The sequence below is a fragment of the Lagopus muta genome, chromosome 12, assembly GCF_023343835.1.
Source record: "Lagopus muta isolate bLagMut1 chromosome 12, bLagMut1 primary, whole genome shotgun sequence".
NCBI lineage: Eukaryota > Metazoa > Chordata > Aves > Galliformes > Phasianidae > Lagopus > Lagopus muta.
The window spans coordinates 12,633,012-12,660,341 of NC_064444.1; the positions used below are offsets into that span (position 1 = coordinate 12,633,012).

Below are 27,330 nucleotides of genomic sequence, written 5' to 3' on the forward strand. Positions count from 1 at the left end.
CATCCATAAAGGTAGGCTCATGCTGGAGAAACTCTTTACAGTGAATTCTCACAATGGCAAGAACAGTTTTGCTGCCTCAGTTCCAGTATCAATAGCAGCCTAAACAGAAACAAGGTTTATGCTGGTGGCTTTTTAACCATATATTTGTTAGATACCTTCATTTCTCTGGCAAATTATAGCTAATTGACTGACACAGCTCTTCCCTGTCCCTAAATCAAGATTATATAGAGCCTTGAATAAAAGAATATTGAAGTTTATTGTGTGTAAACTTTTGTATGGATGAAATTGTAATTCACAGTCTTTAATGTGTCTTTTAGTTCTTTGTGTGGTCCAGATGGTAGGTAGGAAGCAGGCAATTTTGATAGCCAGAGAATTTTAAACATGTGATTGCAGTGTTAGTAGTAAACAGATGATTTTGCTACTTTTCATTGATGGGCTTCTGTCCTGACTTCAGCTGAAACCGGGACAGCTTGTTGTTAGCCCATTTGGTCAACCTTCAGTAAGTAAGTTTTGTTTCACAAAGGTTTACTTCACAATTTTATATACTTAAAATGTAAAAAATAAAATGAAAAAAGAAAAAATTATTTGTCTTCTAAGGCAGAGATTTATTAAACAAAAAGGTAGAGAGAGAAACAAAAATTATTTAGATGGATCTTTAAATTCATTCAGTCAAATGGGCTCTAAACTCTATCCCTAAATGTAAAGTTGAAGACTGTAAATACCAGTGCTGTAATGATTTTAATATTCATAGCAATTCAACAGCTAAAGAATATCTTAATTCATGTAAGCACTTCTGTAGCACTGCTCTGAGCTTACTAATAAGTAACAAATTAGGCTTTACTCAGTTGCTACGTGTAGTAGTTTAGGATGGTGTGGGTTCTTCCTATCCCTTTTTTTGAGTATATGGAAGTAAAATGAGATTTTGCATTTTGAATCTTCATTTGTATGAATCTTCAGTTTTGTTTGTCAATACAACTCAAAATATTTGCAATCTTTTTCCAAACTCCCAAATTAATTCTCAATTTCTCTTATTTATTGGATTGTTTTCCCCACTAAGCTTTCAAAAAGTATTTCTGTTTTGATCCTTATTTGCATGAGTACAATGTCAAATGTACGTATGCAAATGTATGTTATGATGGATGTAGTCATTTCTTTGTATTTGCAGGTAGTTTCAGTATTGTGGAGGTTCTCATTTATGACAGCAAATGTGGATTTTATAAATGGATTGGCAAAAAGTATTTAAGGAGAGCCTTCCAGCTTTGAAGGGAACAAGGGAAAATGCATAAACGTGGCTGCTTGAAAATATGAGAGGTTTGGGCCAATGTCATGGGCTGATCACAGTTTTATTATTCTCCACATTTTGTGCAGTGTGCAGGAATAACTCGGTTCCTTGCAGGTGCTCCTATCTTCAGTGACATTTTTTTTCTGTGCCTGTGACACAAGTCCAGGTTTTCTAAGCAATTTATCTCTGAAAATTCTGTATTTTGGTGCCCATAATCAGAGATGACTTCAGTGGTGCTCAGATTATGGGGCTGAAAAAAGCCAACTGACATCTGCCAGCCTCAAAAGTACCTTTGGCAAAGATAGCAGCTGCTTCAAGTACCAGGACCACTCTTGGAAACAGAGCTGAGATCTACATTCACAGGAGCAGAAGCTGAAGCGTCCTCTTGGACCCTGACGGTCAAACTAGACTTACTTAATTCTGAATGAGGAAGGAAAGCCATTCCTCTGACTTCAGCCACATAATAATACGTAATAAGTCCTCAGTTACTAAACAACAGGAGCCTTCAGTGATAGTCCTCTGCCAGAGGTCAATTCTCTAAACTGTCATCTTCGATATCCAAGAGGTGATCAATCTGATCAGAGCTAGAACAGTTTTCAGAAATGAGATTTCCCCCATACCCAGTTTTTAAGGTAAAATGTAACTTTCCACAGGTAGAAGTACTTATGTCTAATTTTGTGGATAAAAGCCAGCTACCTTTTCATATATTAACTACAGGTTCTAAATTGCCTTCCTGAACGTTTTCTCATATTTAGTCTTTTACTGATACAAACCTTTCCCTAAGTATTATTCCTTTCATGCTGCTGAAAAATATTCTATTCAAAATGTAACTTATTTAACAGCTTAGATTGTAACTTCCTCAGTATAAACTGATTTTCTATTTATTTCTGTTTCAATGTCCAAACGAGAGTAAAGTCATAATTATGCAAGTCTAAGACAATTACTGTATGGAGCTTGATATAAAATCTGCCAGAAAAATAGAGTATGTATTGAAAAGGGCACTCTTCTAGAATTCAGTCAAAAGGTTCCAGTGCACACATTTTGCTACTTGTGCATAAATAATAATTTAATTTGCTGTTCTGTTTTGCTGACATGTTCCAAAAACGTCTATCATAAAAGTGCACTAAATTGACCTTAGCCTTACTAAATTTTACAGACATACTGGTAGTTAATTCACTTGAAAAAGACACTGTAGCCGGTAGTTGTTAACTGTAACCTCAAATGCTCATGGGTGGTAATAAAGTTTAGCTTTTCTAAAGGGAGAGAAGAGTAAATAAAAGGAATTTGCAGTCAGAGTGCAATAGTTTAGCAAAGGCAGGGAAAGTGTGTGTGAAAATAACTAACAACCTGCAGCTTGTTAGATGAATGCCTGATGAACTCACCAAAATCATCTGAAGTGCTGGTGTTGGGACAGGTGTGCCTTTGTTCTCACAGTTTGCAAGTGTAGCCAATCTAAGTAAAGTCAGCAGTTGGAAAGTGAGACATACAAAGAAATTTTGAGGGAAACATGATAGTAATCTTCTATTAATACAGTATTTTTATTCAGGTGGTTTCTAATTGCTGTGCAAAATGTCTGTAGTCACATAAGAGATCTTAGTAATTGGTAGAACGAATTTGTTTTCCAAAAGGAATAAGAAATAATTGTTATGTAACAGTAGTAAAAGCTAACTAGAGACTGGAAACACAAGGAGGGGGTGAGTCCAGGTAAGAGCAATGTAGTAATGTGCATGTTTTTCTCTACAGATAGACAGGAAAGCTGTACTAATGATCTATTGCTTAGAAATATTTTAATATTTTAAGCTGTGTGTACTCTCCTTATGAAATAGAGTTTTCGTGTTCCAGGAGACTGTGGAAAGGGATTCAAGCCCACATTCTCATGTATTAATAACTATTGTCATATAGTTTATTTTTCTGATTGCTTTCATAGTTGGTAAATTATAGTTTATGAGAAGGTTTCATGGTGTGAACAATGTACTTGCATAATGATTCTAAAAATTTCAGAAAAAGATGTGGTTTTTAACTTAATTTTTTTTTTTTTTTTTTAGTTGGATTTCCTGAATCTGATTTGGGCAACTGCTTGAGAGATGAGAAAATCTGCAGATACCTTGTTAGTATTAAGTGTTCCATCATTATATATGTAATGGAGCAGATGTGCTATGCATTTTCATTCAGTGGGAGAAGAAAAAGATTTCATACTAACTGTGTAGTATTTTATGGAAAACATCTATATTGTAATGACAAATGACCTAAAGATGTTATTTATATTAAGAAATAATAGTAATTGTTGTTCAATCAAAGCCATTATTTGAATGTGTGCACTCACACTCCTAAAAGAGGAACACAAAAGGTAGCAAATCAGTACAACTCCATTGTTGTATTAGTGTCTTCAGAGCTGCTTTGTTTTATGCTTTCTTTCCTGAGGAGATCAATAATGGATGGTTGACATCATTCCTTCACTGCTCAGAAATGAGAAAGCCTAAATGCATTTCTTTAGGGCAGGCATGTTTTTCATCCTGAGCTGAAAAGCCTGTAATTGAGTGGGGTTTATAAGTGTGATTGCTATCAGTGTGTGTTCCAGTTTGATGCGCCTGTGAAAGGTTCCGCTGGCATTTACCTGGCTCTTAGGGATGTTGACCTCATCTCCTAAACCGGCCAGCATGTGAAATGTCTCTGCTGAGAGGTACAAATACAGAATGATCCTAATACTCAGGAGCATTAAGGCTCAGTTTGTGATTGCGTTGGTAACTTTCTTGAAGTTTGCCAGCATAATTTGCACATACTCTGATTTAAAAAATAGAAAAATAAAAAAAAAAGAGAAGGTATAGCAAAGAATAGATGGGGATGGTTCACTGCAATGTTGACCTATATTTGTGTCCTTCCAGTGAAGTGAATAGGGAGACTGTATCAAGTTTGCTATAAGTAAGAACATAGGAGAACTGGACAGCTTGCTTGACAAACATTTCTGCTGCTGTTCTTACTATTGTTCATCAGCCAGTAGCATTTAGCTCTCCAGTCATTATTACAAATGGAAATGTACCAAAGTAAAGCTCAAGAGACACAGCAATGGTAACAAAGCATGGCAAGATTGCTCTAACTTCAAAGTCAGGGTCTCTCCCTCATGTAAGCTGTTCTTTTACAATTCTAAGTGTCTTGAGGCATCCCAAGAAGCCAGCATTGACACAATGGCTCTCAGGACTGACTATGATCCTGTATGGGAATTGAGTCACAGCCTGAACCCCTGATTGAGCACCTGGTGACAGGACCCAGGCAGCCCTGGGAGCACAGGTGAAGGCAATTCAGTTGTGTGACAGGCAGGGGTGGAGCCTGGCTGCACCTCTCCTAGACCTCATTTAAGGGCTGACTGCCTCCAGGGTAGGATATCTGGTTGGAGATCCCACCTTGTTGAAGCTTTCTCTTGTAAGATTGGAATCTTCTGCTACAGGTGAGCAATCTCACTCCTTTCCTTTATAGCACCTTCCTGTTGTGCTGGTCCTTCTGCTATCACATCTCTGTTGTAATGCCTTTCCCACTGTATTCATCCCTACAATTCTTTACCAAACTGAAAAGGGCAAAAGAATGTTGCAGAGCTGGGCAGCTGTACTGATTGTACTCTGATTTTGTTCTCCTTTTTGGTATGCTTTTAGTGGTACATGTGCAACAAATGTTCTCCAGCTTGGCCTATCGGTACAGTTGGGTGTGGTGAAGGTCAGGCTGACTGCATTTTGCAGCTAGGTTTGGGTCCTGTTTTGTGACTTTGATTTGCATTTTGATATTGTCTTGGTGGCTCATTTTTTTTTCTTGGTTATATTTTGAAAAGAAGCAGTGACTCTTTAGCATGTTTTGGGAATCCTGGAGAATGGTAATTGCGACCAGGGAAGGATTGCCTGCCACTGAGTGGAGCCATGTATCCTTGTGCTGCAGAAGTGTGCTGGGGGGGGGGGGGGGGGGGGGGGGGGGGGGAGGAAGGAACTGAGCTGGCCCCAGCCAGCAGGGACGGGTTCTGAAACGTTCCAGATCGTTCTGCAGCACCTGGCACTGAGCACAGCTGAGCCGGTCAGCAGTGCTGTGGTGCCTCTGAGGAAACGTGTTTGAGTGATGGCAGAAAATGCTGGAAAATACTGGGAGGAGGGGTTTTAAAAATAATAGTAATATAACAATAAAAAAATAGGAGAGAATACCAAGGTCAGGATAGGAGGTGCTCTGCTCTGTGAGGGAGCAGATGCCCGCACTGGAGCAGGTGGATGTTGGATGTTCCTGGTGCAGATTGCTGCTGAGGGGCAGCTGTGGATGGAAGTGGGGCCTGGCTGGGTGAGCCCACCTCGGGGCCAGGGTCAGTGTGTTGTGGTGTTGGAAGGCGCTGCTCTTTCTTCTGTTACTTGTGGCCACAGAACTTTGTTTCCAGAAGGACAGGAAGCCTGCTGTGTGCTGTAAGTCAGCTCTGTTTCTGAAATCTGATCTATGTCTTCCTAGCTTGCATGGATTTGGTTCAATCTGAAATGCATTTCTGTTGTTTTCTGGGTATGCGATAGAAAGAGGTGCTGGTTCTCTTACACGTAAATATGCTATTTGTGAATTGAGTTTCAAACTCTTTTATCAATGCTGATTGCTGCCTGGGGAAATGATTCCAATATATCACAGTCTGAGGGAAAAGAGACTCGGGAGTAGCTGGATGTTCCACAGCAGGATGAAAAATGAACACGAGGATTCATAACAAATATAAGTAATTTGTAGCACAGAGGTGTAGGCATTGTGTTAAATGCATTTAAAATATTGTATGTAAGTTGAATAGATAGCCAAGTTTTAAGAAGGAGGAAGAAAATGTGCTGCGAATCAGTGGTTAATAAGGTGTTTATGGGTAGTGAAAGACTTAAAAATCAATTAAAAGTAAGGTTATCTATTTCAAGTAAATGTAATTTTTTCTTTGTTGGAATCAGCCACATTTGCTTCTGTTGAGTAGTGTTTTATTTAAAAAGGTTTCTTCATTTGCTCTGCCTACAGCAGAAAATACTACTTAGTGTTGGGAACATGGCAGCACATTCCTTGCAGCACAACATTGAAAAACAGCTGAAGGAATAGTTTTCCCTTCCTTTGCTATGGTGCAACAGGAAAAGCGTACTGGAAAGGACAAAAAAAATCTTATAGGTGTTCAGTTTGGGTGGCATCCATTACTTGGTCTTGCTCAGGTATTTACTTTAAGCTTGTGAGTAAATCTACTGGATATTTTCAGGTTGGTGGGGTTTTTTTGTTTTTAGCTTTTGTAGTGGAGACATAGCAAATGGCAAATCCATTCCTAAAGAAAATCAGCTTCTTTCTTAGACAAAATTAGATAGTTTTAGAAGCACAGATGTATTGCTTTATATAATGTGTAATGCCTACAACTGAAATGGCACATACAGGAGTAATGCTTTACAAACAATAAAAGAAATGCATTGAACAAACTTAATGTGATTTATGTTGTTAGCGTACTATTGATAGTGTAAACAGTTTGATGTTATGAAAGAAGCACTAATCTGATAGTTTTAGCAATATATTGTGTGGTAGGCGTACATTCACATGGAAGGTGCTTTCTCTGGTAATATTTCCATATTTTTAATTTTTAAGACATTATTTGCTGATTTTTACGAAACAGGAATGCATTCCAGCGTAATGCAGATGTCATTTGGAACATCTTTGGAAACAGAGAATCTTGTGTGATTTGGGGATGCTTCTTAGTAGCTTCTTCATCTCTAAGCAAGAGTTCTAGATCTGTCTTTTCTCGAACATAAGGACAAATGTGAGTCTGTTCTGAAACCAGGGATTTTACTGTAGCTCTTTGCTGAGAGAGACCTCGGCTGTAGAGCCAGACAACCTGATATGAACAGTTATAAACAAACCTATGGTGAAAGTTACAATATTTCAAAGGACATATAATCTGCTGTGCTTTTCAAAATCCCAGAATTGGTAAGATATAATCAAATTTTATACTAGATTGTGTTTTGCCAGTCAGGCACCGTTATAATTTGACAGGCGTGATGTGATGCAATGAGATGTGAATGACATAACCTAGTGTGACATAACTGATAGGCCAACATAAAAACTTAATAAACATTTCCAATAAGTTTACTCTCTTGTACTGCCCTGTCAGTCCACTGTCCTGTGTCAACATTTGGGTGAGGTATTTGGTGTTAAACCGATTACAAAATGTAGCAGTTTGTTTATTTGTGAGAAATGCTATAGATGTTTCTGTGTACCCTTTCTGGATGTGCTGAATATGAATAGTGTGCAATTATAAAATTATTTCAGTTTACTTACCTGGGAATTATCCTAGCTGTAAAAGGTCAGTAATCTAGCTAGTGAATACTCTTCACTTTGCCTGCTTGCTTATAAATTGCCTAACAGTTGTGTGGTGTTGTGACTAGCTTGAATTTTACTTTTTTTTTTTTTTTTTAAGCTACAGAAGAATTAACAGGGATGCTACCCCAGAGGCTTTCCTACAACTAACCATGATGATGGTTTATTCAAGGAATTATAAATAGTGTCTGCTCATCTTCTGCTTCCCATTTACTTTCCTGATGCCATCATGTTTCTCTAAATTAATGAGAACCACTTCCTACAACTAGATCCTAGCCCTCCTAAAATGACATTTAAAGTGGTATTTAATAAAAATAACATTAAAAACCTCTATACACTCCACTAGATAAATGTACTGCAATTTTGTTGGTTTTTTCCTGTCTATAGAAAGCTAATTAATTAGGTTCAAGAGTGTTAAATTTCTGTAGTAATTACTCACGATTCTTATTTCCTCAGTGGAAGCTGGTCGCCACACAAATACACCTTAAAATTAGAATTTATTCTCATGATTGCACTACTTGTGTTTTATATGGAAAAATGATTAATATTGCGCATAACGAAGAATGTGTTTGCAAATGTTTGTTTCAGGAACTTTATAAATTGCTTAGAAGTTTTTTACTCTTGTAAGCAACTGATACAACTAACAGCTCTTGCAGAAGAATTCCATTCACAACCAGAGTCAAAACTGTGCTATGGTTTCTTTCAAGCTACTCAGTGTAAATGTTTACTGACAATGGACTGGATTATGGATTCCAGAAGGCAATCATCGTGCTTTACGTTACCTTTACACTTGAAATCTGGAGTAAGGAATTTCATGCATAGGAATCACCTGAACAAAAAATGTACATGCAAACCATTATCAAAATTGTTACAGTTGTTTTTGGAGACTAAGAATAATATGAACAGGTCTTGATAATTTATTTCTTGCAACACTAAAGTGAAAATTTATTTCTTTAGAGTTCTAGGAGCAAAAAGGAGTCTGGATCTCTTTCTTTTGAGCTTCAGCCATAGAAGTACATGGAAACTAAGGTAAAAATAATCTCATAAATCTCTAAGGAATAGAACTATGGATGCATATAAAGCTATCTAGTAATTTTTTGCTAGTATAATCTAATTCAGATTTCTTTTTGTATAAAGTGCAGATATTTGCAGGTGCAATTCTTGTTTTATGTTGAAGTCTAGTATAATAAAGCTTTTTTCCCCCCGGAATAACATTCCCACAGTTCTCTTAACTTGGACAAAACAGCAATGTTCTTCACATATTAAAAAAAACCTGCAAAAATAATCAAGCAGAGCAATGTGGGGGCAGCAAAGGGGGGAATCGACGAATGAGGAAATAATTGCTCCTTGTAGCTTAATACATAGGATTGGGTGGAGGGGTTGTAGAATAGGGGAGTTTCAAGGATATCACAGGACATCGTGAGTTTGTTTGGAATGCTCCCTTCCAGTGAGTAGCTATTTTATTGAAAGCTCCATCATTAGAGTCTTTGTGTGCTACTATTGTACAACAAAGGGTAAAAGACCACAACAAATCTGAACAGTTCTGTCTTTACAGAGGGCATTAGCAGGTGGTGACTTGTTTCTCTATGAAAAAACAAATTTATTTTACTGCTTGAGTTTTAGACCTAGAAAAGCCTTCTTGTGGCAGCTTAGAAGCATAGATAGTGTTCCTTACCGTTTTCTAAATGTGCATGTTTGCTAGCAGCAAACGAGTTGTGTTGGTATTTTTTTATATGGGCCATCTCAACTTAATGCGCTTGAACTTTATGGCCAAAGGTGGGAGCAGATTGAAACTTGCTTTATGCCCTGACACATTTTGATCCATCTAGTGCTGCTTGTGGGGAGCCTGTAGGTTGGTATGGATCACATCTGTTTGCCAGGGTGGCAGCAATGAAGCCCTTGCAGGAATGGTGTGGGACTTCAGTATCAAGTAGGTCATAGTACAGAAAGAGTAACCATTATGATATACTGTATGTACTCATGTAAACTGGATTTACTTCATCAGGTTGTCTGAAGCTTGCCACAATGCAAACCTAGAATTGAATTTGACTGGAATTTATTCAAATATTCAAAATATAGCATGAATATACTCAGTTGTCTCCCTAAAATAAGAAACTGGTCTCCAAGTGACTCCTGCTATGAAGGTGTCTTATGCCTTTGTAACACTGCAGAGTCCATAGAGTTGCTTTGAATGCATATTTCACTTGAAATTTATGCACTTTTTTTTATTATGGAGGAACTTTATTGATGAAGGACATCTGAGTAGTACTTGAGACCTGAAATGTACTGGTTAAAGATAGGAACAAACTGTCCGCTCCCTGTGTGTAGTGGAAAGTCTGTAACTGTTTGTTTCCTCAAGTTGGCTGTATCTGGAATATTGAGTCTGGGCGCTTTTCCCTGCAAAGGCCAGAAGTAACAAAGGTGATGACTGTAACTGTTTTTGTAAGTAGCCAGATGGTCTTGTTTCATTCACGTGAATAGATAATAGATACCTTAGGAAAGAAGTGCTCACTGTCAGCTGAGATGTAATTATTTGTGGGCACAGAATACTGACATTTAAATCTGCTGGTTTTGTCTTAATTTCTATCAGAAATATTTTTCCTGAGAAAGCTAGATTATACAAACTTAAAACTAAAAATACTGAACAATACTAAGTTATGGAATAATACTTATATTTAATTTTTTAATAAGAAAAAACTCAGTTAAATCTTATGATCTGCTATTGAATTTAATATAGTCATCATAATAGTGCATTTTGGGGCTATTTTTCATGAAAAGCAAGTTATGCAATAAATTTCAGTAAATTTGAAATATAAATTTATAAGGCAGAAGAGATGAACGATGAAACAAAGGTAATGATAGGATCTAAAAGAGATTTGGAGATATGTTGCTAATGAATACAAATCTCTTGTAAGTTGTATTAATGCCTGTATTCAGCAAGTCCAAAAATTTTTTTGTGTGTTCTTCAACTACATTAATCTGTACTGGGAGCCTCTATGTGCATTTTTTTTCTACCTTTCTCTTCTACTTGTGTCTTTATGGCTGATCCCACAAGGATATCCAGAAATAGGAGCAATGCAAACAGCGCAGCAGGCTTCTATGAAGCTTGTATGAGCTCACTGATAAACACTTGTTTTACAATTTTCTTCTACCTTTTAAAGTTTGTGGCTCAGCAAATAATCCTGAGATACCTTACTAATTATTATATAGTATACGTATTTGTTGACTAACATAAGTGTCTTTCAAAGGAATTAGGCACACATTAGTTTTTAACATATGAACAATGGGCCAGATGCATCCCTTAAGCAACTCCCCTCTTTCCCCACAGGTGATTTGTTTGGTTTGTAACTCCATCTTTACCTAGGCAAGCAGGTAGTTTCAAAGCCATGTAGCTGGGGTGATTTTGCATCAAGTGGGGGAATTTGTTAATGTTAAAATCAAATCTATTACTGTAATAGATTTATAACTAAATCTGTTACCAGTAGAAGTCTTAAGACAGAAAAGTATCTAATTTCAAGCTGTTCCAGCCTTAGATTTGTGCTTATGCATCTGAAGTGCCCTACTGGTACATTCCCTCTCTTCTTTTCCCCCAAGAGGGAAAATTTGTGGAATGCTACTCCATGCATTGCATGTATTTTCTTTGCTGAGGAAAGTGTTTTGTTTCTTGCCTTCCTTCTGTGTAATATTCTGTTCATTTAGCAATGTAATTAACTCCTTCTAGTAACCAACGAATCATTTTAAAGTTATTTTCTAAGAGTTTGTCAGTCACAAGCTTATCAGATAATTTTGCCCCACTCGGATTGTGTTTTTGTGCCTCCTCCTGGAGGAAAATATATTTGCTAAAGGTGATGCAAAATTAAAATAAATAAATTCCTTGGAAATGTACATTGGTTGCTTAGCATTTATTCCATTGCTTGGAGCCTCATCTTTAAGTGCTGGTATTTATGCTACATGTTTGCCACACTAAGTATGTTGGTATAAAATGTAACAAGGGGCAACATTGTTCCCCAGTCCAGCATCAATATGGGGTCTAAGCTATGAATGTGATAACTGACTATACATTATAATTAAATATTCTTAATTCTGATATGGAAACAAATGAAATTCATCATTAACAACTGAGTTTTAGAGTGAACTTGTGCGGGGCATGGAAATATGTATGCTGAAAGAAATTTATGCAGATTAAATCCATTAGCAATTTTCTGCATACCTCATTAAGCAAAATATCAAATTCCACTTAGTTCTTCTGCTGCTCTCATTAGACAACTTAAACTGTACTATTTCATACCATGGAAGTAAAAATCCCTGATGTAGTTTCCCACTAGTGAATTCTCAAATATTTATAGATGTCATACTAACTTCTTGGACTAGTAACATTTTGTCACTGTACTGTTCCATTAAGTCCGTAAGGAGGCAGACTGCCTGGCTCCAGTGGTGGGGCTCTCTGGAAAAGTAGTGTATATGTTTTTCTTATAACAGTAGCTTGGCACCGTAACTGGCTTTAAAGCATTTGTGTAGCTGTGCATTGGGTGTTGAATTACTTTAATTAAAATATATAGGTATTTATATTAATCTGGTGGAGACCAGATTAGTTTTGGCTTGGTTAGGCTTGCTGGTTTGCTGATCTGATTCACCACCTGGCTTTGCATTCTCCTACAAAGGAAGGGAAGAATGTACGGATTTGAATCTAGAGAGAGGGAGGGAGGAAAGATTGGCTTCTGGTAATTTAAGTCTTTCTGATACTGTGGGAATATTGTGATCAAATCTCTAGAAGCCCAAGTCAAATGAAAGTAAGTGAAAACCATAAGGGGAGTTGGATTGTGAGAATTTGTAATAACTTTTGCAGGGAAAAGGGGGAAAAAATGTGATCCCCTGTTCATTCATACACAAAAATAAAAGGTCCAAAAGAAAGTACAAGTTAGTATTATTATAACTGTCTCTACACTGAAAATCCCGAAAGAACAGAGAAACTTTTATTCTGTTCTCTCTCCTTGCTGGTCTCCCTGATGTGGATACTGTGAAGTGCCAAAGAGTTTTCATTTCCATACCCAAACCATTTTGTCCAGTGCAAGTTTTCTCAGTTTAGAAAAAGACCAGTTTCTCAGCCAAAAGATGGCAGGCAGGTGGAGAAAACCCTCACAGTTGAGGTCTGTTTCTTTTTTTCCTCCTTTTTTAATTTTAATTAAATAATTTTGAATTAAAACAATAGAGCCAGAAAATACTAACATAGATGCTTAGATCCCCTCTGCATAGAATATAAGGCAGTATTTTGATTTTTTATTTTATTTTATTTTATTTAAATAGGCTAGTAGTATTTTTAGCTGATGTCTTTTCCTTCCTTCTTGCCAGTACCAGAGTGGTTAGCGTTTCTGGTTTAACCTTAGGCTGGAAGCAGCGGTGTATAAGGGAGTAGATGAATTCTTGCAGTGCCACACATAGTGTCCTTTGCTGCCTTTGATCGTTTGTCATTTTGATCATTACACAGTTTGAACAAAGTAGCTAATCAATCCCTTCTCATTGTGTCCTTCACATTCTGCCTGCTATCAGCTTTGTTCATTTCCTTTATATTCAAAACTGTTCAGTAAATAGTATCAAAGGTCTTCTCAGCACCAGTGGGTGGGCCTGCCATTCTGCTGTGAGAGAAGGGGTGTTCTTGTTACCAGGTGGCACCCCATTCAGTCAATCAGGAATGTTGTGGAGCCACAGCAGGTTCTCTTCATGTGAGAAATACTTTGTATGTCATTATGCTTCCTTTCCAATGAAGTACACCCCATGTGCTAAGAAGCAGGGATGTAAGAAATGGGCAGATAAAATTTCTGGAGCACAAAAGACTTCTGAACTCCATTTCTTCTTTATGTAAAGAAGACTGAACATCTCATATATGAAAGTAGCTAAGTAGGAAGTTAGTGGTTTGTGCTTTTATTGGCTTTGCGTAGACTCTCAAGTCTACGCAAAGGGGGGGGAAGAAGTTAAGGTTCCTGGATATCCTGCTGGACCTGGGGCAGTCCTTAACTGTGTAGGCAGTTTCAGTTATTTCTGTATCAGTCATCTGACAGTCTGATCATCAGCCTCCACTGACCGTGAGCAGCCTGTATGGAAGGGAACCTCACTGGCTGCTTCTAACCGTAAGTTACAGGCACAGTCTGGGGCTCAAAGCTACGGACTCTCTGAAATGATCTCATCAACTGTGTTCAGACTTCTAAAAAGACTTATTTTTCTTAACTATGGCTATTTTCTTAACTATCTGGCAACTCAAGAGCTGAATCCTTCCTCAGCTGTTGTGAACTCTGCAGTCCCCTGGTCTTACCAAGGGGGAGGAAGTGTGTCATGTAAAAACTTGCTAGCTCATGAGCAAGTGCATACAGTGTCCAGTGAGCTCATGGCACAGAAGTGGACCCTTGGTTTCATTTGAATTGAGAAAGGATGAGAAAAGAGAAGAGAAAGAAAGTAATTTCATGTTTGTTTTTTTATGTCAAGATTGCCTTTCCTTCTGGATTGTAACCCATTCCAAATCCCTTTGTTAAACCATGAATACATGCTATGCTAACCAAATAATTCCTCCTATTATACTTTACATGCAATAAAATTCTTCAAATTCAAAGGTCACCAGCCAGACATGTAGAATGACTTCATGAACGACTTCAGCTCATTAATCATGCCTTGGTGTAGCAATGACTCTCCTTTGTTCATTAGAATAACATTTCTTTGCACTTTATGGCAAACCATCATTATAATGCAGAACAAGGACAACGGTGTGAAAGACTTTTTTAATGAGACTTCATAGTTGCTCATGGTGGGACTCCCCATCCTGTTTGCTCTTGAAAGAGCTGTCTGACAAAGGTTCAGAAGGATTTCTACCTGATGAAGAGAGCCAGGATGAGAGCTTCACAGGGAAAACTGTCAATGAGCTTATAGAAAGCTGCATAAACCTGGCTGCCCTGTTGGCCAAGCTGTCACTCTTCAAACAAATACAGAGAGAGAATTTGTAATTGTTCTCACCGCACATAAGGCATTTTATGCTGTATCATTGTCATGTGCAGCAGTTCTTAACTTGCTGAGGAAACGCAGCGTTTACGATCCCCAGGATCTTGAGTGGACTCTGCATTTAATAAGGAGAAACTCTGTGGTTTTATAGTTATCAATTACTGAGCAAAATAAACTCTTCACTGGAACCCCTGGAACTCAACTGTCTCACCAATATTCATGTCATTAATCTGATATTGTTTTATTCCTTACCTTGGATATAATAAAGAAATGCAATCATTCCAACAGTGCTGGACTGACCTAATTTAAATCTTCTTTAATAAATATTTTAGGGATGTAATAATAAGGGATAATAATAATTTAGAAAATAATTTAGAATCTTTCTTACATAGATGGCATAATGAAATTGCAAAAATGGCTTATAAAGTTTTGTGGCTGATCATTTTTTAATTAAAATATTCTCCTCTGTTTTCCCTCAGGAGTGTAGATACTTCGTTAAGCACTAGAAAAGATAGCAAGGTTCTCATAAAAAGAAGCAGCAGTCTGACTACTGACCTCATGATGCTATAACTCTTTCATTTCTTGTCTGTGAGGCTGGTACAGGTTCTCTCTCCAAAATAAATACTTACATATCCAGGTCCTAATCTTCTCTTTCCCAGTTTTCAACTTTTTTTGAAGGCAAATGCAGTTTTAATTCGTATGAGAAGCAGCTTAAGAACTGTTCTGCTTTATCCTGGTAGGGAAATAGTAGTAATTTGATGCATACCTTAGAATCAATAGTATAACTAAGGTTGGAAAAGACCTCTACAGTCATCTAGTTCAGTCATCCACCTGCCATCAATATTGCCCTCTAAACCCTCAGCACTACACCTACACATTTCTTGAATATCTCTAAGGAGGGTTACTTTACTACCTCCTTGGGCAGCTCATTCCAATGCCTGACCACTCTTTCGGAGCAGAAGTTTTTCCAACCTGAATCTCCCATGGTGCAACTTGAGGCTGTTTCCTCTCATGGTTAGCTACCTGGGAGAAGAGGCTGAGCCCCATCTCACTACAGCCTCCTTTTAGGCTGTTGTAGAGGGTAATAAGGTTTTCTCCTGAGCCTCTTCTCCAGTCTGAACAACTTCAGTTCCCTCAACCTCTCCTCACAGGACTTGTGTTTTAGTCCTTTCACCAGCTCTGTTGCCTTTCTCTGGACGTGCTCCAGAGCCTTTATGTCTTTCTTGTAGTAAGGGGCCCAAAACTGAACACAGTATTCAAGGTGTGGCCTCACCAGAACTGAGTACGAGGGGACGATCATCTCCCTGCTCCTGGTTATGCTACTGACTGCTTTGTATTCCTAGCCTCAGCAGTTAAACTGACATGTTATCTTCAATGCAATTATAAGATATTTGGAGGTCTTTTGCTTTGCCATCTGTAATTTTTCTAGAGCTTGTGACAGTGATTGCTGTAGATGTTCTTCTAATTCCTGTACCTTGCATCTCTGTGTCTAATGTCCTGTGCATTTTTTCTGCATCACTGAGACAGTTCCCAACCTATAATTTCTTTGTGTGCTCCTAATCACTATGTCCTGAACTGGATTTCGCTCTAGGAGCAGCTGTCTCCCCAGTTTTTCTGCTGGTCTTTTTCTGCAGTTCCTATGATATTTTGTACATCCATTTTTTTTTTCTTCACTGGCCAAGGTCTCTCTCCACACGTGTAACAGGTGTGTGAAGGGCAGAAAATTGTTTTCTGTCAAGACTGGAATTAAGAAGAGGTGATGTTCTCAGTCTCCTAAATGTTCCTATCATCTCTGGTTGAGGCAAGAGAGATACTGAAGTGGGAGAGGCCAACAGAAGTATAAATTGTGGTTACTAAAATTTTCACGAGCTTCATTCTCCAGCTGCTGTTTTCTCCAAACCACCAGGCTGCTTTTGGTACATTTCCTATCTTTCTCTTTGCTAAACCAAGAAAAGGCCTTTTTGTTCCCTTGTAATCTCCTTGTGCTGCTCTGATCTGCTTTGTCAAGTGATCAAAGACCCTGTTCAGGTGGACTGTTGCTTAGTTACCACATGCTAGGAATTCACTTTTGATAAATTGCTTTGTCTTCAGAAGTAGCCATATCTCTTTTTTTTCCCCCCCTGGGTGCTCCATTTAAATGTATGATCTAAGTTTATCAACCTGCTCTATTAGTGATACATTAGGTACAAAAATTTTCCTTGTCACCCTCTCTGGATTTTTTGGTTAATATGGAGAAAAGAGGACAAGAGGCAAGAATACTCTGCAGTTTAGAAAAATAGAAAGGAGCCTCCCAGGGGAAACAAAATGCACTCTCCAAAGGCAAACAGGCTATGTGTCGATAGATGTCCCTGACAGTTTCAAGAGCAAACCAAGAGATTTTAATTTTGGAAACTTTTTTAGATTATTACCTGTAGGATTTGTTTTTCTTGTAGATTTTACCTAGGTTAATTCCATTAACATACATGAAAGTACCTCTCAGTGATCACGTGTAAAAAGGAAAACGTGACAGTCTGCAGTATAAATGTTTTTGTCCCAAACAGGCAGAATGGAAGCAAAATAACTAAATGAATACTAACGTAAATAAATTCAAGGTTTTGGAGGAGGAGGTCAGCAAGAAGAATGGAGTGGAACAAGCTGTTGCAACAGGTACTGTTGCTGTCCTTCTCTGTGCGACTTATGGTGATTGTGCCATTAGAAGTTTTTCTTGTTATTGCTTTTCCCTATTTGACTCTACCATCACAAAAGACTTCTATAAGGGTGCTACCTTCCATTATCCCCTAAACTTAGTGTGTTTTTTCCTGTCATAAATAGTCATAAAGTTTTGATTTTGCATCTTCCTGCCAAACTTCCTTTTATCTAACCTGCCTATAGACTTGTTTATGATGAATGTTCTGTACGTACTGAAGCAGAGGGGACTGAGACCCACTGTCAGAAAGTAGAGAGCAGTGATTCTGCCATAGTATGGTGATTTCTTTTGCAAAGTGCAGGAGCCTGAGGGAAGTGTGTAAGAGAGGCCTGGAGCAGGATCTGGTAGGTGCTGTATTTTCAAGTTACCAGCTTTGTAGCTTAGGTGTACTGCTCCAGGTCTTGGGTCTATAGTTGACCTTTCCTGTGAAGTTCATATATTTCCAAAAGCAGATAAGAAAGTGCTTTTCTTTATAGCAGGAAAGAAAAAAGAAAAAAAAAAAAAAAAAAGAAAAAAAAAAAAGAGTTTTAGTTCTTGGTTGTTTCGGCATCCATCTTTTTCAGTGAAAAATACATCTGTAAGTAGTAACAACCGTTATTGGAGACTTTTGCTTATTAAACCAGTGAGGAACAAATTCTTACTGCACTATTGATCAAGTGCTGAGCTGCATTTTCACAATAGGAAAATATAAGTAATGATTTCTATTACTAATAAACTAATCTGATATTTGAATATGAATATATGTTGCTTTTACACCTTTATAGAACATAACTGGATTTTGTGTGGAACAGCTCTTTACCAAAGTGGCATGTAAAATAAATAGCTTTAAATAACACATACAATAATGCTGAGTTCTCCTAATACTCTTTTTGTATTCTGAGGCAGTTTTTATATTAAATCTATGTCTAGTTCCTGTTATACAGTATTTGCTGGAATTATTAACTTATTCCCAGAATTACAGAATTAAAAACCATAGAATCAAAAAGTATGTGAGGTTGTGAAGAGGACCTCTGAGGAGCCCAGTCCCGTGCTTTGCTAAACAAAGCTGTGCCGGTATGTGCCCAGTGGAGTTCTGTATATGCCCAAGAATGAAGTCTCTTTAATCAAACAGTTTTTGAGTTTTGACAGTTAAAAAAACAAAAAAAAAAAAGTCTCACAGCTTCATCTTATTTTTTGTTCTATCATCATTTACACACACTTAACAATGTAAATACATTAAGTATAAAAATAAAGATGATAATTCTGAGGGGCAGCAAAATGTGATACAGACATAGCAATATCAAATTTCTATGTGAAGCAGCTTGCGGTATGGGAAGTGAAAGCAGATAAAAGATGGGGAAAAAAAATCAATATCAATACTTTGATCAATCGTGGAAGACTTGACTCAGCTGCAGCGGAGCCAGATTTTTTGGTCATTGCCTAGCTAAATTTTATTGAAGAATAGGGATCATAAAACTATTACTATTCCATTGCTATTTGTGGTCTCTGCTGTTTGTTCACTGCTTGTTTTGTTGTGGTTTGTTTATTTTTCAGTGTATTTTTGTTACTGGCATGAAATTCCTATGCCAGCTGCTGTTTAATACCTTGTAAAAATAAGGACAAGAAAACTCTGAACTTTGAAGTTGAAGTTACCATGATTTTGGGTTATGCCTGAATATTTACACTAGGACTGTGAATTTGACTAAATAAGGGGAGGGTGCCTTTGTCATTCTCCTCAGTTAATAATTAGCCTATTGCAAGAGGATCAACCAAAGTTAGCAGACTGGTTTTGCTGCCGTTTCTGTCAACTCTAGTTGGCTTTGTCTACTACAGCTAAATAATTTTTCACTGCTCAATAATCAGAGACAAGTCAAAGAAGAAAAAAGAAGAACCCAAGGAGGTTTTGCTGAGATATTTAAAGAGTGTGGGAATTTTGTTTAGTATGGATGCACTATTTCTTTTTTCAGGTTACAGACTGTTTATCAGTCACCTTGCCAGCTGCCTTTCTTCTGCCTTAGCAATATAGGTGGCCAAGATCTGTGCATGTTTAAATGTATGTAATTTAACGTAGCCTCTCAGAGTAGACTAAAATTTCAGATGATTAATTTAGGCCGGATGAGAAAAGGTAGAGCCCTTTGGTTTACTATTTTTGTGTGCCCATTTTCTACAAAATAATTACATCCCTGAAGAAGATAGCTGAGGTCCTAGACCTTTAGTTTCCTATTGGAGCCTGAACAACCTGATGCATTGAAATTGTACTTGGTCACCAGGTTCCAGCAATTGCGGATGTTTATGGCAACAAAAGTAGGTTTTATATTTAAGATGAGACAACAGTGCAAAGATGTTTGTGTGAAGCTTCTGTGGCAGGAGCTCATTAGGGATGCCTCCTAGCATTTGACCTGTGTATTCACAAGGCAGCAGAGTAGAAAAACTTGTTGAGTTGCATCCATTTGTTAAAAGATTTATTTTTCATTACAAAATTGAATTTTGCAGGTCATTTAATGTCTTAAACATTTTAGATTTTAACTATTGTGTACAATGCTATCTTCAGTATGTCTTTAACAAGACTAATTTTATAGTAATTCAATATGGTTCGTCATTTGCAAAAGTATTAATGAAATATGTGTAATTGATGATTAAGAATTGAAAGTAATATTTTGTAGGCAGTAAATTTTTGTAACAGGCTTTTGGTATTTTGAAAAGGTGAAGCCCACCAGCTTCAAAACAACAAAGATATTTTAGTTTTGGTTATATCTTTGCCTGAGTACTCTAAGAGCTTTTTTATGAAACTGCATGTTCTGATTTATCAAATAAGAGAAGGAGAAGCTACAAATAATGCATATTTTGTGTGCATGCTGGGGGTATCCTTATGAGTATGGGGTTATACATAGAAATCTTGATGTCTTGTTTTCTGTTAATCCCAAGAATGCATATTCACATCAGATCTGCCATTTCCTTTTTACTCACAAACTGCAGAGATTCACAATTGCTGCCTCATAAAACTTGGACTGAGAATTGTAGGCTATGTGATAACGGTAACTTGCAGAGCCGAGTCATAAATATCCTTGGAGTTTCTGAGTTAAGTCCTTGTAACTAGATCTGTGTAAAGAGGTGAGAACTTCTTTTGGAAAAATGGTTGACTTTATTCTAAAGCTGTGGTTGCTGTGGTCTCTGCATAAGTTAGAGAAGTACCAGTCGACCTGAGAATTGATATGGGAAAGTGAAACGCTTCTCTGCTTCACCAGCTCTCTTCTCTCCTTGGCTGCCTCTGCAGTTGGTGGAGGTGCGAGCTCTTTCCGTTTGTGAGTTGATAGCAACCCTTCCCTCAGGGAATAGAGGAAATCCATATGACTACATTTTGGCTCTTCACACTGCTCAAGGGCACAATTTGAAATATAGGAGAATATAGCTTGCCTTTATTAACACCAGTCAAAAATGTCTCGATTGTCATTTTTTTTAATTCACAGAAGCATTGAAATTTTGACATAAAGCCAAAAAGAGGTTTCCAGCACACTTGCATTTTGATACTGTTCTGTAACAAGAAGAGTTAGTATGAGATTAGTGTATAGACCAATAATCTAATTTTTAGAAAGCCTGATAAGGGGAAAATTGAAGAGTTGATAGCACTTGATGAAAAATTTCACTACCTTCACTAAAGGAATCTGTGTGGGTTTTTTGTTTGTAATTTCTTCCCTGAGGAAGGCTTATAAGGATGATGATTTTGTTCCTAGACAGGAAAAAAGAAGTTTGCAAGCATAGAGTAGTAGTCTGTGGCCTGTTGCTATACTGTCCTTTAATTTTGAAATTGAACGCATTCTTGCATAAGCCTTCCCTTTCTATTCTCTTGAATCAGGAACAAGAGAAGCCATAGGAGTACAAACTTTTCTGGTCCATCTTGAGGTTTATTTTTTCTTAGTCTAGAGGAGATTGCAGAGTGAGACAAGTCAGTTCAGTTTCCAGATCTGCTTTCCTCTCTGAGTTTAGTAGCACAGATTTCAACTGACAGTTATCAGTTCTAAGCATGACTTTTAAGACATGGGTGCTTTTCTGTGTAGTGTTGAATGTGATATTATATTCTTTCATAAAGGTAATTTGAACAGCTATCCAAGTGTAGAATCTTTCAGTCACTTCTGATCTGAGTTAGGTTTTGAACTGATGACTTGCCTGTGAAAATCAGATTTCAGTCCCATTAGTTGTTTAAGCTGCCTGCAAATACATAATTAGCATTAAAGATGCAATTTTGTTTTAAGTTGCGGGAGAGAGTATTCAGTGTTTAATAATCTAAAGCACTCTTATAAAGAACTTGGAAGAAAATATGTGTACAAATGTGAAGTGCAAAATGTGATGTTACAAAGGAAATATGTTCAGTCACAAATTCAGTCAGGGTTTAACTAAATAAACAGCAACAATTTTTGCCAGTTCACAGGTATCTGAATGAGGACTTTACCTTAGGAAAGGCTACGTCAACATATTCTGCATAGCACAATGGTATTTCTTGTCTGCTTTACTGTTTGGGAGTTTACTTTCGAAAGATTTTGATTTCATCTTGGTACGGAGTAGTCTTTTTGGTTATAGTTCTGTTGTTTTTTTTAAGAAGTAGCTTTTAGGAGAGTTTGCAGAGTTCCTTCCAAAATAATGATGTTCTTCATGTTAAGCCAAACTTACTTTAAAATCCGCCAGTGACAGAACTTCTGTCGTATCTCTTGGAAGGCTTTCTGGTGAACTAATAGATTGACTTTTGTTGATAGATGCAGTAGCTATGTTTTCTCATAATATTATCCAATGGCTCCTCATTATCCCTATTCAACTTTTAGCCCTGTTCCCCTTTGTGTTTGTGGATGTTTGTATCTGTGTATTTTCATGAAAATGAAAACAGTTATGGCCACTGACAGAGAAAGAAAGAAGGATAATAGTTATAAGCTAGATTTACACAGGAATATATTGAAACATAACTGAGAGACAGTTTTCTTGACATGATTTATCTGTAGAAGACTTAGTGTTATACTGTCTAAAGGCTCCTAAATTTGAAAAGAAACAGCTCCCCTCTTTGTCAGTTCTCTTTTCCAAACAGGATTTTTCAGGTTGAAATATGGCTACAATTATAAATGTTGAGTGATCACCAGACGGTCAAAATGGTTCTCAGCTGTCATGTTACAGTGATACTGTGGGGAGCCTGTGTGAATGCTCTTCTTGTTCTTATTTGGTAGAGGGCTTGGTAAAGGGTCAAGGTTGATGTCTCTGTAGCGTTGCTGAAAGGGGAGTGCTAGGATATTTGTTGTAAAAACATCTGAATAATTGTGGATGGAATCAGATGAGATTATTGCCCCTGTTGCACATGGCTGCTAGCAGTAGAACTGCTATTAGTGAAATAGAAAGATCTGCTACCCAGGAAAAAAGATGAAAAGGTGTAGGAGCCCTAAGATGGGATAGAAATGGAAAGTTGCATCTACTGGAATACTAGGATTGTGAAAGGTTTGGAAGTTGGTCTTTGTAAGGTTGTCTTTGAGGAGAGCCTTTCTCCATGGTAATACAGAGGTAATAGTATTTGTGCAAGACAGCCTAGCAGATTAATTCCTGGTTATATGTGACGATTAGAATAGAAATCATGAATAAGGAACTAGAATATGACTGAAAGCAATTTTTTGATGCTCTATCTATTCAAAAGCTCTTTTTAAATTTTTTTACCTAAATTAATTTGCGTTCTGCTTGCTTCTATTTGGTCTTATGGCACCATTGTTCATAAGCTTAAGAAATGCGGTTCTCACAGTGATGCTTCTTTCCCCTCCTTTATTTAGAGAGAGCCATCATATTCCACTGTGCCTTCATTTTGCTGGACTGAGTGAGCCAAGTTCTTTTAGCATCCTCTTTCAAGCTGTCCATGTATATTTTCAGTCTAATACCCTTTCTGATGTTTTTTCCAGTTCATCTTTTTAAGCAAAGGTCATGATCATCATTGTAGATAGTTTCAGAGAATATTTCATTTTTCCTTCCTTCACTGAAAGATTTCTCATGTTATGGTCTCAATGAGAATGTCACAATTTTGTACAGATCAGAGAGAAATCTCCTTCCTTGTTAGTACTATGTCTTCCCTCTTTCACTCTCTCATGAATTCAATTACTTTTGATAGTATATATGAACAGTTTTTCTCACCTCCAGTAACAAAAGGCAAAATAGAACTATGATTTTGTTTTGGTTCATTTTAGTGAAGGAACTTTGCTTCCTCTTGTTTTTCCCAAATGCTATGCTAGATTAAAACAGGTATTTTTGTAATAAAATTGTGTGCTAAGTAGCCATCAGTGATCATTAAATGAGCAAGCTAATGGAATTTTAACACTTTAAACTCACTTTGTGATAGTGTTCAGTTCAGTGTTTTCTGCATGGACAAATGTTTTCACAACTACTTCAGGTAAAATAATTTTAATATTAAAAGTAGTTCCAAGACATACCTGGTTTATGTACCTAGTGTTGAGCAGAATACAACCTTAAAGAAGATAACCCCAGATCAGACCAGCACTTTTTCTCTGCATCCTTGCTCCCCTAGAAAAGGGACTTTTGCAAAAAAGCTTATGGTGACATTCCTTGGAGACGAGAATTTGAAGCAGGGAGAATTCCTTGCTGGAGTTGCTAACAATCTGTGCTGTTAGACATCTTTATAGAAAGCAGAAAGCATGGCCACTTCAGTCAATAGGAGTTTTTGAATACTTACTAGGTTGTGGAAGATAAATGTTTTTACCTGTTCACTTGTTCTAAAACTGGTACTCAAATACAAATATGAATTAGCCTACTGTTAACAAATGATTGTCTGAGATAATTACAATGTTTCATAAACCTATAAAGTCTTGGTAATTATCTGCTAGTTGTACTTGCCACATGAGCTTTCATATTAAGGAAGGGATGCCATTCAGAGGGACCTCAACAGACTAGAAAGGTAGGCCTTTCTCATGGAATCTCATGAGGTTCAAGGCAGCAAAGTGCAAGGTTTTGCACTTGGGCCAGATGAATCCCAGGCATCTATGCAGACTGGAAGGAGCAGTTCTTGAGAGCAGCCCTGCAGAGAAGGACCTGGGGGTCCTGATGGATGAAAAGCTTAACATGAGCCAGCAGTGTGCTCCTGTAGCTAGGAAAGCAAATGGTATCCTGGGCTCCATCAGAAGAGGGGTGGCCAGCAGGGAGGTGATTGTCTCCCTCTCCTCAGGTCTTGTGAGGCCCCATCTGGAGTACTGTGTCCAGGTCTGGAGCCCCCAGAACAAGAAAGACAGGGAGCTGTTGGAGAGGGTCCAGAGGAGAGCCATGAAAATGATCAGGGGACTGGAGCATCTCCCCTACGAAGACAGGCAGAGGGAGCTGGGCTTGTTCAGTCTGGAGAAAAGAAAGCTGCGGGGTGACCTCATTGCAGCCTTTCAGTACCTAAAGTACAAACAGGAGGGGAACCAACTCTTTGAAAGGGTAGATAACGGCAGGACAAGGGGAAATGGTTTTAAGTTGAGGGAGGGAAGATTTAGGTTGGATGTCAGGGGGAAGTTCTTTATAGAGAGAGTGGTGAGGTGCTGGAACAGGCTGCCCAGAGAGGCTGTGGATGCCCCATCCGTGGAGGTGCTCAAGGCCAGATTGGATGGGGCCCTGGGCAGCCTTGTCTAGTATTAAATGAGGAGGTGGCAGAGGGGTTGGAGATTTGTGATCCTTGAGGTCCCTTCCAACCCAGGTCATTTTGTGATACTACATTAAAAATTAAAATGCAAAAACACTTTTTTCCTACTATGAAGTTGCTTTATTTTTATAGTTTCATCTTGGTTGAAAAATAGCTAGTAAAAAGGGCTTTTGGATGAGCTAGTAGTCAAATTAATTTTCTTTTTGACTTAATGGTATCTCCAGCAGGTTACTGTGTAAATGAAATCAGCCAATTTTTTTTAATATACCTTAGAATGATTTGTTCAATTATAACCCAACCCTGCTCTATCATATAGTCTTAGGGCAACAGTAGTGCTTTATAACTCTTGGCCACTTCAATTGTGTGGATCTTCATAGGATACAGAAGAATAAGGCCTGCATACATGCACACACACATATATATATATACAGTGAGATGTGTTCTTTCCAATAATATTGCCACTTTCTGGAGGATGTTAAAAGCAAACTGTACCAAAATTTCTTGCTAAAATTTGTACATCCTGTGCAGTATCACTAACTTCACCAGTGATGAAATGCTAGTTTTGCCTGGATCATTTAGATTGCTTTGCGGCAGTAATAGGAAACATTGTTTAAGAACTTAATGGTTTTCAGCATTGACACTGATCACATTTGTTAACTGATATAAGTGGTTATAGAAAACAATCTTGTGCAGTTTTTCAACATGACAAAAAATGATTTCCAGTTAAGAAGCTTGTTTAATGCATCTATTATGCCAGCTGGCCAACAGTCAAATCCCAGTGATTTCTGAGTCCTCAATGTTTCAAATTACAGGTGGTTTCAGATAAGATTTTTTTTTCTACAGTGAATACAGTTACATTAGGACACACAAGAACACAAAAGTCACTAGTTTAAATTGATATAATTTGAGTCACAAGATAGTAGAAAAACTGAAGTTTAAATGATTGAACTGCTTGTTCGTTGAACTAATCTAACTGCTGATTAAGCAAATGACCTGTGAGCTAGAAGCATCTCACTTGATGCTGAAGGAAAGCGTTTATGTTTGAGGGATGTGATTAAGCAAAGATATCAGTCATAATTATAACCCTGTCTTTCTGAGGAAGTGAAGTAGGTGTGGGATTGTGGGATTCAATTGTGTCAAAGAACAGAAAAGATTTCTCATCCTCCGTCTCTGTAGGAGTTCAACAGGTGAAAGATGGCACCAAAATTGAAATCTATATTGTGGACATTCTGCAATATGTTATGTCAGTGGATAAAGAGCAGGATCTAAGCAAAATATTGTACTCAGTTCATTTCCAAAAGAATAAAGGATGTGTATACAAGATATACCTGCAAACTGTTCTGAGTTTTTACACTCAGAAGAGTATAATTTTTTGATGTAGACCATTTGTAACCTTGGAAATACAAAAAAATAATGTGCTTTAATTTTTTTTTTTTAAATATACATGGCTTTAAAAAGCATTAAATGCTTATCTTGTTAAACTGGCATAGCAAACAATGATATAGATGTCCGGGGAAGATGAGGAATAGCTGTAGGGTACTCCAAATAGTGCAAGTTTAGCTATCAGCTTTTGCTGACAATGACTTAAATGCCAAGCTAGTCCTACGATCAACAGTGCAGAAGTGGTATCACAGAATGGACAACTTCTGCTGGCAAGTTCCAAGAGTGGCATCCATACTTAATAGCAAAATTCCAGTTTGATTCCAGAGATGATTTACTAATTAAATATTCTTTGGATTTCAAAACTGGGTTGACAGAACAATTTATTGTACTGACTTTGTTCAGACATTTAAAATATACTTACTATCAATGCATGTAAAATCTTTTTGTTAAATTTCTTAATCAATTTTTTTTTGAGAGGCAAATAGACTTGTCCGGACCTGAAAGCTGAACTTCTGTAATCAAGGTTTTAATCCAGGAATTGAAGGTGATGTTTTCCAGGAGCTTGATGCCTTCCTTCTAATGCATAGGGTCTGTGTTAAAAGAGTCAAAATCCTGCAATGGGACTTTTAAGGTCATATAGACGCATATCTAAGGAGAAGTGGGATATCATACATAGGCTAGAAACTGAATCACTGTGAACCTGTGTATTGGTATTTTTGTGGATTTTTTTAGAGTAGAAGGGACAAACTGGCCCCAAGCTCTGCTGTCTCATGCCTATTTTTTTGGTCTAGTGTCAGTAGTTTCCCTTGTAAACCAATTGCTTAGCAATGTATGTTTGCATACAATTTTTAGATGCTTCCATTAAATCAGAAGCTATGCCAAGTGCATGTGCCCTCTGTATCCAACACAGTAATCATAGCCATCTGCTGGGAATGCCTGCTGCTCCCACTCTCTTCTGCAACCAACAGAGCTCAGGCCAGTGAGTCTCACTGCAACCCTGAACTTTAGCTCATGGCTGGTAGGTAGTGAGATTGGCAT

General features: G+C 37.6%; 1 long non-coding RNA gene across 1 annotated transcript in view; it reads left to right on the top strand.

Annotated features, from left to right (window-relative positions):
- The first annotated feature begins 4,648 nt into the window (after window positions 1–4,648).
- The window catches only part of LOC125699148 (uncharacterized), a 126,205-nt gene continuing 103,523 nt past the window's right edge, over window positions 4,649–27,330 (top strand). Inside the window, exons 1-3 of the long non-coding RNA XR_007379455.1 lie at window positions 4,649–4,724; window positions 8,570–8,641; window positions 17,137–17,242. This is a non-coding gene — a long non-coding RNA (uncharacterized LOC125699148). The remainder of the gene's footprint in view (window positions 4,725–8,569; window positions 8,642–17,136; window positions 17,243–27,330) is intronic.